Below are 17,181 nucleotides of genomic sequence, written 5' to 3'. Positions count from 1 at the left end.
TTGACTCTATCCTGTAGAAGTGTATTGACATTTTAAGCTTAGCAGGCTAATAGTAACCCTTTAGAATTTTAAAAGCAGTATAGCTGGATTACTAGAATATAGCATTATCACAGTGGATGACAACCACATTTCTCTATCTTTTTCCCCCGTCTGCACATGAGTTGTTTGAGGAAACAAATGAATTTGGCTACTAATGTTAATATTGTCCTTGCAGAACTGTTTCTGTTTAATGAGAGTCACAAGGCCAATTTGATGCAAATATGATGCTCATTTGATGCTACCCTTCCTTGGCAGAAAAGACTGAATTGAAACACAGAGTTCAAATCTGGAACCTGTTTAATCATTTTAGTTCATTCAGTCTTCCACAACTTAGTAATGCAAAATTTCACATCCAGAGTAGAGACAGTATTTTTCACCTCAGTTTTTCCTTCCTGTCAAATGAAGAACATTTAATTAACTCCTGTATTCCTTCTCTTTATCATTCCTTCCTGCAGCCCTTGTTTTTTGATCAAATGACAAAGAATACTAAAGTTATTACTACATGTACTACCACAGCACTAACATCTGCTTGGCAGAAGGCAACGGCACGTTATACATCTGTGCACTCAGTGTTCGAGTATACCAGAGCCTTAACACAAACATACAATATTCATAAATCCAGCAATTTCAATCACAGCATAAGCGTTACTGTGTTTCTGAGTGTCTTATTTATACACAGGGCATATATACAGTATATGTAGGATCAACTTTGAGCTTGCTCAGTTTCATGCTCAAAATTTATCAACTTCGGCTATGAAAATCATGAATTTGATCTCAAAACTCCCCATATCGCTGGCCTGATAAGTCAGGTTCTTTTCATATTTTCTGCTGTGATGTTCTGTAACATTTCCATTTAAGCTTTTTCCCACAGAAAGGAGGGCTTTAAAATTAAATTTGAAATTTCTTGTTAGAGAAAGCTGACAAAGTTTAGAGCACTGCAATAAAGAGACAACTTAGTGAAAGAAGTCTATCCCTGGCAACACAGATCTGCTTAAGAGAGAATTTTTTTCTAGAGAGCTCCATACAGACACAATTCTTCAAGTATCCTAACTACCTTATGTTGCACATCTCTTCACTACACAGCTATCCACAGCATAGATATCTTTATGTTACAAGGATCAGGGATTGTAAAGAAAATAATAAATGCCAGATGGCAATATTTTCAGAATAGATGACAAAACTGTTAATACTGGTATACTAACATCTACATGAAAAAGAGACACTTATGTTTTTTCTCCTACTACTGTTCTTAAGCCTTTTGTCTGACTGCTTTTTCCTGGTGTTTGCTCAGGCTGTGACGACAAACCTTGTATCACGTAAGTACCCAAGCAAACGAAAGACAGACAGAATTGGTATTGCAACACACAGAAGGAATCAGAAATCTGTTCTCATGCTTAAGGAGAATCAGTGGATCTCCTGTCTTAATGAAGGCTTGGTTTGCAGTCAAGAGGAATAAGAAAAGGCAAACAGGGAACCTCGATGTCCCGATAGAAACAAAAGAAATCATTCCAGCATAGCTCTTTAGTGTTCAAAAGAAGTCATTTCAGTATACTGCCAACCCTGTCTTTTTTTTCCTTTTCGTGCTGAACTGACAATTTTTACTCTGTCCACAAAGAGGCAGACAGGTGGAGCAGCAGCTGAGCAGCTGCAGGCCTTTGGCTGCCTGTAGCTTGCTGCTGGTGGCTTAGAACTTCATTCTTCAGTCTGGTGTTCATCTCTCTCTGGAGAACTTGAAAAGTTAGCAGCACAAGGCCAAAGCTCTTCTACTGCAATAGCACCAATGGCTTCACCAATGGCACAAAAGAAGCTAGAAAAGTGTAAAGAACTTCATCTGTTCCACCCTAATTCCTATGTACTGATATGCATGTACCCTTCTTCAAATAGATGATCAAGGCAGAGAAGACACAGCTGCCTGTGAATGGACAAGAAAAGAAATTGGCTTCCAAACACAGGCTTCACACTAAGACATAACCATTGAAACATCTCTGTGTAGCCAGAGGTGCAGCAGGAAGTGACAAGGTGTGCACCATGATTCATTAGTTTACAGTAGACAGCCCTTTTCAGAATATGATTTAATATGTCCCTGAGCATACAGAAAATCAGGGGAACATGCATAGGGCTGTAAGTCAGGAGGCCCTCAGTTTCTTTTCCATATCTAATTCTTTACATTTTATTATTGCTTTTGTTGAAGAAAGACTCCTACTACCCTATCCTCCAAGGATAGATAAGTTTCACTACTACAATTTTTGCTTACTCCATGCTAGTGACCTGCCTGATTTCACTAAATCTATGGTCTAATAAGACAGGCTATATATAAAATATATATTTTATATAAATATAAAATATGTTAGTTATTATATTATACTATATTATGTAAATATAAAATAAATAAAATATAAAAATATAGTTACTGTATTTTGCAACTGTAATGTACAACCTATTGTAATTTGGAGATCCATAGCAAACAGGTGTTGAACACCCACCCCTCTAAAGAGGCAACTTCTGTTGGATCAGTATATCCTAGCTGACCTCTGCAAATCCTCACGGGCAAGTTTGTTAACAAATGTTAACACAAAATTATCAATTTAATTCAGTTCAGCTATGTGCTCTTGTCCATTTCCACTGTCCCTGACAATGTAAAGCATCATTATCTTCATCTCACACGTTAGGTTAGCTATTTGGCACGTTCACACTAATAATTAAGAGACATTCAGAAGCTGCTCAATGCTACCTCTTCTTATCTTAACTTCTGGTAGCCTCAATGCCAAACAAAACAAGGATAGACAGTGGTTCTGTTTGTCTTTAGTCTATCCATCTGCCACTAAAGACTTGGAGTACCTTTGCCAATATCAGTCAAATCTGGAAGGTGAAGTGTAAGGCTCCCCCCGAGCAGTAAATTACTATAAGGCTTGTGAAAATCTGTAGCTAAACAGAGGAGAGAGACTGAACTAATATGCACCAAAAGGCAAGGAAAACTTAGTCTTATTTCTTCTATCTGTTAGCCAGCTACTCACAATTACTTCCCACATATAGCCTAGCCAAACATTTGTAGCTTTGGGCTAACCCAAAGTTAATAGTGCAGTTAATTCCTGTTGTCCACTTATCAGGCCAAAAAGAGGGTAGTGCTAAGAAACTTTAGGAACAGAAGACGGATAGAGTTTAGGAAGAAAAGGAGGGTGGGCTACAAGTATTGCAGAGGTGAAAATGCTGGAAAGCTGAGGAAAGGTTATGTGTGAGGGACTGGGAACAAAAAACACAAACCTTTAGGAAAGAAGGCTTTGTTAGTTCTGTTCTGATCACTGTTAATCTTCAGACTAGATAGAGAAGACTATAGAGAAGACTGTTGACTTTGTGAGAGTTTTTTGATCTTTCACATTGAAGCTATTAAACAAGTAGAGATTTGTTTCAGCAGAAATCAAGGAGCAGACTTGGCATTCTTTTACTGCCGATTCAAAACTGTTTTGTAACAGAGCACTAGCTTACCATTAACATTATCTGGTGGAATGGGAGATGTATTGTAAATGTCACTTTTCAGAAGCTAGAATCTCTTCCTGAAATAGATCTATCACACCTTATTTTACATAACATTTCTTAATAAATTAAGAATACCTACTCCTAGATATTTCTTTTGGTATTCCAAGACAAATCAGAACTATTCTGAAAAGCAGCCTAAAGCTTTTTTTTAACCAAAAATATGCTCTTTTTTCCCCCCTTCTTGTTAACCAGTGAATTAGGAATACTTGAAGAGATTAACAGCTAATAGGTTAAATTCTATTTTTCAGTGTACCTACAGTTAAATTCACTTATATTAATCAAGCCTTTTTCTACGTTAGTCAGATAATATCATATAAGAAACTGTTTGAAATTTAGAAGAGATCTGAGCACTATCTAACTTCAAAGAAACTTAATGATGGAAAAAGAGTTATAGTACAGTATATGTAAAAATTCATGATGCTTATTCTGGAATAAATAAATATTAGCATCTACTACTAATGTAGTTCATATCCGGCTACATTATCTAGCCCAATCTAGAAATCAAAAGAATTCTTTGTGCAGTGTCTTCAGTATTATATATTTAAGAGCGAGTTCTGGAGTTCAGTATACTTGGGTCAGTCAGAAGTATTTTGGAACAGATTCAAACCAAATCTCAAAATATATGAGCAGATTTTAAAATTTGATCATTTGTTTATTTGTTGAAAAAGTAGAACTGGTGTCAGTACCATCTGACGCTGTGTCAGATCATATTCACACTTGACCAGACATTACCAGCAGTTGCCTATAGAAGAAAAAAAGCAATGCTGATTTCTGTTCTGAAGCACTGCATTTGTGATGATTTATTTACTGACTATGTCTGCAAAACTACATATTTGTGCATTTATAATATAGAAATAGTCCTCTTCAGTGTAAAAGACTGTACTCAGATGCTTATCAGCAAGCAAAAGTGGCTTTATAATATCAGATTTTATAACAGTTGTGTTGTCTACAGATTACCCACTTACAAGCCTCATTGTGTTGTTCTTACTTCAAAGCCAGCCTGCAAAAAATGTCATTTGAAAACAATGGAAATTACTTAGATTCACATAGCACTTCAGAAAGTTTGAATAAGTGTTATGGCATAGTTGAGATACTTCTGATCAAAGAATTTCACAACCTAAACTTGTAAAATATTCAAACTTTTTTTTCTGCTGTGCATTCATGTAATAGTCTGTTTGCACTGTCTGAATTTTTAACTCTTCTTTAACCACCTTACTGATTCAAAAAAACTTTTTTTTGAACTGAAATCAGTAGTTATAGCAAGTACAAAAATATTGAAATAGAAAAATTTTAATATTCACCATATTATCACAGAATCACAGAATCACAGAAAGGCCGAGGTCAGAAGGGACCTCTGGAGATCATCTAGTCCAACTTCCCTGCTCAACCAGGGTCACCTAGAGCATATTGCCCAGGATCGCGTCCAGGTGAGTTTTCAATATCTCCAGAGAAGGAGACTCCACCACTTCTCTGGGCAACCTCTGCCAGTGCTCTCTAGCCCTCACAGGAAAGAAATTTTTCCTCAGGTTCAGACAGACCTTCCTGTGTTTCAGGTTGTGCCCGTTGCCTCATGTCCTGTTACTGGGCACCTCGGAGAAGAGTCTGGCTCCATCCTCTTGACAACCTCCCTTCACATACTTGTACACGTTGATCAGATCCCCCCTCAGCCTTCTCTTCTCTTCTCCAGGCTGAAAAGGCTCAGCTCTCGCAGCCTTTCTTCAGAGGAGAGATGCTCCAGTCCCTCATCATCTTGGTAGCCCTCTGCCGGACTCTCTCCAGTGGCTCCATGTCTCTCTTGTATTGGGAAGCCCAGAACTGGACCCAGCACTCCAGGTGTGGCCTCCCCAGGGCTGAGGAGAGGGGCAGGATCACCTCCCTCCACCTGCTGGCAACACTCTGCCTAATGCACCCCAGGATACCACTGGCCTTCTTGGCCAATATTATAAAGTTTGCCAGGAGCTAATGATTCATTTAAGTGGTCTAAAGCCTCATTTTTCTATTATTCAGTTTTCTGAAAGTCCTTTAGGCTTGGAATTTTCCATATGCTTGGTTTTAGCTTTTGGTCAAATTGATTCGAGTTTGAGGATTTTTCTGTAAAACACATTTTCTGCTGTGAATATGTACCTAAGAAAAATGCATATATCTTTTCTCCTTAGTATGTTCCTATTGAAGAGCTTAAACAAGAAACTTCACCGTTAACCAGTTGACGAAATCCTCACCAAACAGGTAAAGCAATGTGAAATGGAGAAAAGATATATGGCATTTTTAGTATTTTGAATTGCCTGTAGGTGTGTTTCATTATAGACCCAGCCCAGGAAACTGAAAAATCAATAAAATGTACCCCAGATTAAAACAATTTAAATTTAAGGAATAGTAATTAGCAGAACATATGTACAGGTCAAAAATGTTCTAACATAGGAAATTGTAATAAAGATTCTGGCCATCAAAGACATGAATTTCCAGAGCAGTTTCCAAACTAGGTAGCATGAGAAAGGCAGTTAGAATGCTTTAGAATTACACATTGATTGGCATATAGAAAGATCTGCATTACAAAATGGGAATTCCAAGAAACAGAAAATTAAGCTAATGAATTAAACACCTAGGTATTTGGTCTATTATTGTCCTCAGAAAGGTCTGAAGGAACTGGATCACAGTGCCATATTTCTTATCTTATGCTTCAGATCCTCTGCAAATGTCAAGAACTTTTTCCCTCACCTCGACACCATAACTAGCTTTTGGAGTTGTCATTTGTTTGGTTCTTCTCCCAGTCTCTCACAAATGTAGGGTTAAACAATCGCCAGGCTAGGGATCAGGAAAAAATCTTCCTCCCCATGGGCATAGAGAGGTTTTGAATGCTTTTTCAGCATTGGTTGTATCCTGCTAGTGGTCACATAGAAACACAGAATCACATCGAAGGGTCTTCCACACCCTTAATCAAAACATGCAGTTATGAACAGCATATAACAATTTTGTTTTTTTCCTGATTTTCTTTCAGCAGCACAAAATAGCTATGGATTTTTGTTTTTTATTGTCAGTCTTATATTTGTTAAATGCATTCTTCTTCCAGTCTGCTGTTGCATTATTCTCAGCATGACCTGCATTAAGACTTCAGACACTGTTTTGCTTGTTGGGGAAGTTTTGCTGGAGACAGAAGAGGTGGGGGGAAAAAGGTTGTATCCATGGTGCTCCTGACTTACACTTTGCTATGGAGCTAGTAAAAGGATATCAATTTGTCTTATATAGTTTGGGGGCAACTCAGGACACCTTAAATACCTTTTATTTCGTGGAATGGCCTTTCCTTTATTTTATATGATAGCATTTACCGCTGTTATAATCTGTCTTTAAGTAAAAGTTCTAATAAAGATGCATTGCTTGGTTTTATGAGGATCTTCCTATCTCTTCTGGCTTTCTAGTTAAATGAGTTTGGGACCTGTTATAAGGATGGAACTATGACATGTATACTCACAAGACGATAGACCATGCATTACATTTACTGTTAGCCATCACCCTAAACAAATGCCATAGCCTTCCATAAGGAGCTGAAGAAACTCTTGACAAAGAGTGGTCTGAAAAGATTTGCTCTTTTTAAGAAGGAAGAGATTACATTCAGGAACTTGAATCATCAGTGGTATTGTTTGTATTAAATGTGATATGGTTTAAGGGCTTGAGGACCAGCTTTCAAAAGGTTTCATAACTAGCACTTCCATCTTCAAATACAGAAGAAAGTATACCAGGCAGCTTGAACGCCAATAGATGATCAAGGTATGCAAGGAGCACTTAGCAAAGATGCCATAGCAGAAAAGATAAACAAATTCTTTGGATCTGTGTTTACTATTAATGAAACAATGGAAGGTATATGGGATGCCTTCAAAAGGGGTGGTCTCAAAGGTTCTGTCAAAAGCTGAAGCGTTAGAAGTTGTTATGGGTAAAATGGTCACAATGCATGCAGACAAATCACCAAGACCAGCAGTGATTCAATCAACAGTTCTAAAGGATTAAAAAGATGAATTACTAGTCATGATGGAATCTTTGTTCCAGAGGACTAGAAGGTAGCAAAAGTAAATCAAGTTAAAAAAAAAAAAAAAAGCTCCAAGTGAAATCTGGGAACTACAGACCATGACATCCGTAACAGGTAAATAAGAAAAGACTAGCCTTAGTGTCCTTTAATTCCATTCTTTATCATAAAAGCAATATAATAGCGAAGGGTAAAGATATCTTTTGTAAAGGAAAGTCATGTCTTGAAAACCTACTGAGGTCCTTTGAATGGGTGAACAAGCATGTGGATAAGAAAGAACTTGTTCATATAGTCCAGCCGGGTTTTTGTAAGGTGTAAAGGTAAGAGTTTTTCACCAAAGTTTCTCAAAGAAATTTAGCAACTATGAGACAAGACTGAAGGGCATTCAATGATTAAATAAGCTGTTAAAAATAAGAAACATAGTTGTAAATGATCAATTTTTCACAATGAAAGCATGGCACCAGTAGACTGGAGAAGGGATTTGTACTGGGACTGACACTGTTCAACATACTCACAGGTATTTGCGAAAAGAGGACAATTACTGGAGTGAGAGGCTGGCTAATGGTACTAACAGTTAACTGTTGGCAAGGGGCAACTGTGAAGAGTGGCAAAAGAAATTCAGGATGCACACGGAAAAAATCAATTATTTGGGGCCAACTTCGAAGAGTGGCAGATGAAATTGACGATAGGGTAATGTAAAGAGAGGCACATGAAAAAAAACAATCTATCTGATGGATTCTGAACTGATTGTAACATTCAGAAGTGAGCTACTGGTTGATATATGAATCCATTTTGCAAAAACATAATCTTGTTGCTCAGTAGCAGTTAGTAAAACAAACAATGTTGAGAAGGAGAGAAAATATAATTATGCCATTATAAAATTCATAATGCACCCAAATATTGAATGCTGTGTGAAAGTCCTTCATGGCAAAAAGGAGTTAGTAGAACCGCAAAATTGGCAAAAGACAGCAAAGATGATTTAAGGCTTAGAAAGACTCCCAAAAAGGCTTATAACTTACTCAGCCTCCAAAAAAGACAAGGATTTTGATACATTATTCACTCTTTCTTTCCGTTCAAGAGCTAGGAGGCAACAAATGAGCCTAGACAGTAGGCTCAAAACAATCAAAAAGCAGTGTTTCTTCACACAATGCATAGTTACATGTAGAATCTATGTCACTCTGTGCTGTGAATGCTAAAGTTTACATATGAGTCACAGTTGGGCTGGACAAGTTCAGGAGTAAGAGATCAGAGACTACTAAATATCTACAAACTCTTTCTCGAGTGAGAAATTGCTGGAGAATGGGAGAGAACTCCAGAGAAGGATCCTAATATTCTTACCCTCTTCTACTCTGCCGTGGACAGCCACTGTTGACCACTGCTGGAGACAGGACAGGTGAGCTAGATGGACTTTTAGCCTGACCCAAAGTGATCATTATTTTCACTAGACCCTTACACAGCATCACAGGAAAACTGCAGTCTTATAAATTGGCATAATATAATCATGATCTCTGCTTAGTTCCTTACTCCTAATAAATCCTAGCACAAATGACATCTCAATTACCACATTTCATTACAACTCTTAGATAATTTGTCTCTTTCCCAACTGAGTTCAAAACAGGGCTCAAAACACTCTTCATAAAGAAGTAAAGTCTTTTTTTTTCATAGTAGGATGGCTCAAGGGACAGTTTGAGATCCAGTCAAAGAAGGAAGAACTAGTTAGCAATAAAAAATGCTTTAATTAAGTAGGGCTTCCTTCATTTATTTCCCGAGTACTATTGTTATATTCTTCAATACTGTTAAGTTTTTATTAGAATAAGCACACCTTTCTATTCTCTGCAGATAAATCAAGGTCAGAACATGGACAATTGTAACATCTGCATGAGTTAGCACAGAGCCCAGTGCAGGGCTCTGGGATGGGTGAATTGCTTAATGGGTTGTTAACTCAGACGTGCATTGATAATAACTGAAAGATCAACTTGTCAACATTACTTATTTGGCTACTGATCAAAGCACTACAGGAGGACAAGGGAGATAATACAAAGGTCAGAATAATTTTCTATGGGGATTTCACTTTATTTTATGAATATTCCTTAATAGTTTACCGAGCCAAAAAGAAAGGAAAAAAACAGTTACACAACCCAGAGTGAGCTAATAGCTCACAACCAGTCAAAGCAGGGAAGTAGGCTGAGCCTATGCTTCCTTTAAAACTCATAGGTGAGCCCAAGGAGTCAAAACACACAAGATAAAAATGTGTATTATCCACTCTGAACAGCTTTTGTTCTTGGTGTCTCATATGCGTGAAACCTAATTTGGAATTCCTAGAGTTTCCTTGAGGTCAAGACCTACCATCCTAGTAACATTCACTAGAGAAGTCTCTATAGCCTCATTATGCAAGGAACTCTGCACTAGAATAAAACAAGGCTGCTCTGGAGAATTTCATTGAATATAATATCTAGTATTATCTACTATCGTTTTGAAGGTAGGCATAGAGCAAACAAGAAAGAAGTTTTCATTCAGTTTCAATATTCTAATGAAATGACTTAAATGTCACCAGGTCAATGTTCGTGTTTTGTTCTGCAGGTTTCTGTTTGCATGGATTCTTTTCTCCTTTTTTAAGTGGAATTCTGTTAGGAGGCGGAGAGCTTAATGAAAAGAAAATAGAAGTCAGACTATGAGGCACCAAACTTGGGGCAACATCATCAACAAGAACATATTGAAACTTATTAACTGAACGAGTGAATGACTTAAACTGGCACAATATTTGCATAAAGCAGTTCAGTCTCCTATAACCTTTTCATTATTACTGTATTAACAGAAAGTCACAATTGTTATGAAAGTGAAAAGTGAAAAAAGACCAAAAGTGTACAAGTTGTGCTTAGGAGATATAGCACCCAGTTGTGTCCTCTTATACTCTCTCCAGTAAAAGAAAACAGAAAAATAAAGTCACTACCTTATCAACTGCAAGTACTCGACCAAAAAAAATATATACGTTTGTGTATTAGCAGGTTCTGTTAGTTGCCTTTAAGGAAAGGAGAAAATAAGTCACATGCCAATGACAATAGTTTATTTATAGAGGCAGTACTGGAGGTATTCAGTTTCTAAGCTGGAAAAACATCTTTTCTCCTAAATTGATGTTTTGTTTCTCTGAGACGGCTTTGTTAGAAGATATTGCAATTTTGCCAGAGTTTACAATATCAAGTCTTTTTTTTTTTGCAAAAAGAAAAATATCCAAGAAAAATATATCCAATGTGGTAACAGTGATATGTGGGCTATAAGTGAGCAGGTATGAGTTTAAGAAGTTTCTAGGAAAACCCAGGGTATGTGGTATGCAGCTGTATCTGTCATCATGAACCCCTACAGAATCAGGAGCGTCCGAATAAAGCTCTTGCTCTATCACATTGTAGGTTCTGACTAATCTGAACAAATAAATTACTGTACTACAGAACAGCATCTACAAAACACAGTTGTCACCTATTGACATTTATTAAGCAAAAAACTGTCGGTAGAAATACATGAGGCTGATGTCAGTCACTGGGAATATGCAACTATTTATATTAAAAAAGACAAATGTGTCAAAATACAAAACATAGTGTGATCTGGGATCTCATTATCTACTACCAGTTAAGGAAAATGATGTAACATACCTCTCTAATGGGAGATAATATTTTTAAATAACAGTGGAATCACAAGATGTGGTTTCATCATGAAAAATATTCCTTCTAGGTCAATTATTAAGAACTGGGAAACAAGTTCCTTACATTTCAGAAGGACAATAGGTTATTCCCGCTGAGAAGGTTCTTTCCAGAGAAAAAAATCAGGTGAGTGTAAAGCATTTGGCTGGTTCCATTAGGACCTAGAAGCACAGCCCAGTAGATATACCACTAGAATAAAGTAAAGTTATCCGGGGTGCTCTTATATTAGAGTGCCTTTATACAGAACTTCTGATCACCCCTGCTTACATTCACTGCTTACATTCATTGTGGAGCAGTCTTGGAGCGCTCAAACTGGATCACTTTCAGATGAAACTAAAAGAGAAGTTGTGCCCAGTGTGCATGCACCTAACCTACAACAGGCATTCACTGCACGAGACCAGAGCAGAGCTGGTTTGAAGTAAACCTTCCCAAAATGAACATAATGTGGACATTGGGTCCCCAGCTTCACTTGTTTTGCTTACAGATCTGCTCCAATTGCGCTGTTTGTTAATATCATATACTGCCAGTTATCCATAAAGGAGGTAGGCAGACTAACCCATTTCTTCTCCCATATCTCTGCATGGCTCTTAAACCATGTGGCAATAAATTATATCACAATATATCAAAAGTGCAAACTTTAAAATCATCCCCTTACATGTACAATTAAAGATTTCCGTAAGAAATGCCAGTATACTGTAAATTTAAAAACTAAAAACATTAATAACATGATTGATAGAATTGAACACCTATCTCAAACTGTCTTTACTTTTGCAAAATGTGCTACTGATAACACTGGAATGCCCTATTTAATATAATCAGTTTTATACAAATTTGGGATTGCAAAATTTTCCACTTCCCAGATATCCTAAAGCATTTCACAGAAAAAGTTACAAACAGAGAAGAAATTGGTTTCCTTCAGTGCAACAGAAATCCAAGCAGGTTCTTGCACAGAAATGCTGTCTCAACACACATGATCCTGGAGGATACAACAATGATATCACCTTGCCTCTGTTTCCCCACAGGATTCACTAGAGATAGGAATTATCCCTCCACCTTAAGTGTTTCAGTCCCCTACCAGAGGGATAGAGTACTCTGATTATAACTGAATTCCTTGACCAAGATTTTGGCCCAGCACAGATATAACTCACTCTCTAATAGAGGAGTCTATTATAGCACACAAACCCAGTACTCCTGAAGAGTACTGAAACCACTAATTTAAGTCAAACCTAATTCCTCTTAGCAAGGCCAGACTTCCTATATGCAATACACACCTGTTCAAAGGCAGATTATGTACCCCTTGCTAATCCGGCTTCTCCTCTTCCAAGCCTACCACCCAGACCCAATAAATGGTCCAAATGCAGCAAATTCGTTCTAACCCATTTCTACACTTCTAAGTCCTTTGTGATTATTTAAGGTTGTGGCAAGAAAAGACATAAGAGTGAAAGGATAATGGACTTCCAGATTACCATATTATTCTAAATAACAGTTTGAAATCATAAGTGCTGAAGAGGTGGGGAGAATTAATATCTTCCAAAAATCCAGTGTCTTCCATAATACAAAGCCCTTGAAATCAATGCCTGGGCTATAACTGATTAAGAAGTAAGAGTGCCACCTAGTGAGTCACTATTACCATATCCTGTGACTGTTGAATTTATGGGAAATCTCCCACCTAAATCTTTAAACTGGCGGGGGACAGTGCTGGAAGGGGTTTTAATTTTCTTTACGCTGTAGTATATAGCACAAATAGAAGTTAAGAGTTTGATGCAGAAGTTACTGGAGGGTGATTCTTATTCAATAGGGCAGATGAAGTAATCACAAACCATCATCCTTAAAATCTATTATGGCAATTCATTTCAACTGGCAAGCTCTAACAGGTTGCAGAAAAGGGATTTTCAGCAGTGATGTTACGTTTCTGTTACATATGTGCTAGTATTACTTCATCTTGTGAAATCCAAATAGTCCTTGAGGACAGGCTCCATCTTTCTTCATGAATGTACAGAACCCAGCCGGTAAGTCACTCATTCAAAGCACAGATGGGAGCAGCTCAGATGTTATCTGGTCTATCTTAAACAACAGAATTTCTATTGAATCTCACCCATGTACAACATGTAATGCTCTATGAATCACAGTTCATTATTCATCAGATAATAACAGAGTTTTATCAGTAAGGCAAAATTCTCCAACTTCTGCTTAATATTTTTAAAGAAAAAAATTATACTGAGACAACAGCAGCATATTCTCTGTTCTTGGGGGGGAGGCAATATAATCCCTGATTTGTCTTTGCCACTGTAATTTCACCCTGCAGTTACTCTTCTAAAATCCTTTTGCTATTTCTACATGTTAATTTCTAATCTCCACATTAAATCTCACTGAGATGTCTCAAGGCTTTTAAGACACATATGCAAGTTCTTACAAAAACAGATCAAGTCCCAAGGGGGTAAACAGGGAAAAGGAAGGAAAGTTGGAAAGGGGCAGCCTTGGCCACCCCAAAGGATTCCCTTTCCTTCCCCATCCTGTGCACTTCACCTCCCTGGCTACTGCCTTCCTTATGCAGTTCCTTCTCCTGACCAAATTCACAAGAAGCCACTCATATATCTGCCCCCTTTTATCACACACTCACCCTGCTATGCCTTCCAGATAAGCCCCTTAGCCAAGTGCAAGGATGCACTGTGCTGCAGATTACTCCGGAAGGCATGGCTGTACCTGCTGCAAAGGAGGTAAAAACATGTAATTGGTGGCGGGATGGGGGAGGCAGTCCCTTTCACACTTTTCATCCTCTTCCTCAGCAGGGACTGCAGCCTGTGAAGGCAGCAGCCCAGGATGGACGAGCTCTTCTAACCCCATCTCCTCCAAAACAGGCAGGGAAGGCAGTCTGCTACCCTCTACACATTGCTGTCCCAGACAGCACCCTATCTTACATAGACCTCAAGTGAGCTCTGAATTTTCCTTTCCAATAACTACACACTTTGTTCAAAGCAGTTTTAATAAGCCAATATCACACCCATTTTTCTCCTAAAAATGGTTACTTGCATTTTCTATGTGGCTTATCCACATAGGAATGCATATTCACGCCTCTGTCATCTATTTGGATTTATTCCCAGAGCTTCCTTTCATTTGACGACCATCGTTTTCAGTAATTTTTCTACCTTGTACCTCTGTTTATGAGACTGCTATTCTGCTCTGTCAAATGCCCAGAAGGCTCATTTACAAAGGGAGGAAAATATCATTGTCTTCGTTTTACAGCTAGTGAGACTCAGACACAGAGGTTAAGTGACTTACCAAACAGAAGTCATTGGAAAAGCTGGAAATAACTCAGTTATCCTCCCTCTTTGACCATACTGCCTTCTACACTGAAAAAAATCACTGTTTATGGTGAAGGGACAGATAGAATGATAAATACGGCTGGTTCCAGTTGTTTTACACTATTAAGTAAAACTTCACTTGTCAGGAATAGCCTCACTGTCATTAGTTTCAGCTCACTGCTTGTAGATTGTAGAAACAAAGGTACTATATTGAATGTCCATTTAAAAAGTAATTTCATAACTTTAAAATGCCACTGATTTGCCATCAACGCTTTTGTAATTATTTCAGATCATTTCATAATATTATAGGAAAAACTGTCTAAAAGTAATTGTATTAAATCGAAATCATTTATGAAAAACATCTACCTAACCCTGAAGCTGTTTTTTTGTTACTGAGATGGCTCTTTTACACTTAATTTTTATTAAACTGCAGTATTCAGACAGATATTCAGCATAAATTCAGAGGCTAAATATTAAAAACCAGTTGGGGCCGTAACGGTTAAAAATTTCAAAGTAACTCAAGCAGGGAATGAAAAATGACAGATCTGGACATTATGCTAGTTGCTCTCAAAGCATATAAGTAATATTAATACAAGTGAGGACTTCTAAATGTGTTCATAAAACAAAAAGCCCCCTAAGCACATTATGAAACAGGCAACTTGAGAACTCAATGACATTTTTTGACCATCAATTGATGGTTGAAAATGTCCTTTTTTGAGTAGGTGCCCAGAAAAGGATATTTGGACCTAGAAAAGAAGAGGACCCAATAACATCAGATGTCTTTTTCAGGTTTTGTGGGTTTTTTGCCCATCATCCTATGTAGAGGTATCCAACTTTTATTGTTTGAATTCAAGTGGCCTTTCATTGGAAAGGATGCCTGGGAGTAACCAGGAGACAAGAAACTGCCATATTACTGATATATTAGCCTGCAAAGGAGCGAGCAAAGAGTTATTCCTGCATATTATCTGAAGTCATTGGTGGAAAGCCTGTTCACTTCCCTCATTCTGGTGTCTCTGTGCTGGACCTAACATTTTCTGTATTTTGCATACCAAAGCTGCGGTAATTCCACTGAAAGACACCCAGAAAGATCGCCTCTCAGGTGAACTGGAGGGGAATAGGCCCTGGGTGGGATGCATTACCATACATACTAATGATGTATGCTTCTGGTCCCTCAGAAATACAAATCCCTGAATGTAGACAGATAGGTGGAGACGACATCAGGGAAAATTATGAGTTTCCCTAGCATAAGACTGTGGAAGAAGTCTTAGTGAGGAATATAAAATGGAAGCAGGAGCAACACCAAAAAAAAAAAGGCTGCTGTATTTATTTCTGTAAACTGAATTTTTATTATTAGTGATGAGGATCTTGTATTGTAGAGACTTTTCAGAAAGACAACGTAAACTGGTATTGATGGATAGAAAAATTGATTGAAAAATTAAGATTTTTTTTGTTATTGCAGTAGTGCTACGCATTCTAATCAACTACTTTTTAAGGCTAAACTTGTATATGAAATAATACAACCACACTTGAGAAGTTCCTAAAACTATTCAATTAGAATTAGAATTTTATCATTTAGAAACTTTTATAGAATTTCCAAATTGTTCCTATTACTAATACAGTATTTATTCAAGTTGTGTTCAACTAGGACTGACAAAAATCAGAACTTTCCTTCCAAGGTGGTAATCATAACTTGATGCACCTACTGATGGATAACACAAGAAGGAAACATGGTCCCATGGTGGTTGTATATAAGCCTCGCTATAGAGTTTCTTTCCTCTGAGAAAAAAAGAAGCCTTTTTTTTCCCCTGGTTTATTATTGTTACTCATTAAATGCATCATCCATAAATTGTTACACAGAAGAAAATTGACATTTGAAAATGAAGGTTAACTGAGAAACTGACAAACAAAAAAGGTTTAAGTCATGAAGCTCAGATGACACGTACGAGCCTGGCAAATCCAAGGTCAAGTGGAACACAGAGCAAAAAGGAACAAAATTTATTGTAATTTAAAAGGCACATGATTCAGCTGAGCTGTTTCCAAAGCCAACTACCCAAAACTACAAGCTTATTATAAAATTACATATTTCATATCATAAATATTATAATAGGATTCTTGCAATAATGGAGTATAGGGAGCAATTCATCTGACCAAACTTAGGTGTCTACTCCACTGCCTTTATCCTGAGTGAAATATTATTCAAGGGCAAGATCCAATTGCCTAAACACACCCTTGGCCGTCTGTCCTGGCAGATCCAAAACACAAACATAGAGCTTGGAGGAGATTTGCATCTTTTGGATCAGCAGCTGGAGACCTATCAGAATATTTGAAGGCATGTCGGATGATGCCAGAAGCATGGGTTTAGAGAAGTGAATCTTGCCAAGATGGTTGACTGTGACATATTTCCCCAGTTCTGTCTGTGTGAATCTCAATGTGGCAGGCACAAAAGGGACTGCTCAGACCAAAGTCCCAGATAACTTTTATAAAAGGTCCTTTGCCTGACAAGCAAACTGTCCTGCCATCATTCCTGTCTCCAGAGGCTGCCACACATAGAGAAGCAGGTGTCCTGTTTTTTCTGAAGGGCAGCCAAGTACACCAGCTG

The sequence above is a fragment of the Struthio camelus genome, chromosome 3, assembly GCF_040807025.1.
Source record: "Struthio camelus isolate bStrCam1 chromosome 3, bStrCam1.hap1, whole genome shotgun sequence".
NCBI classification, from domain to species: domain Eukaryota; kingdom Metazoa; phylum Chordata; class Aves; order Struthioniformes; family Struthionidae; genus Struthio; species Struthio camelus.
This window is presented reverse-complemented; position numbering follows the sequence as displayed.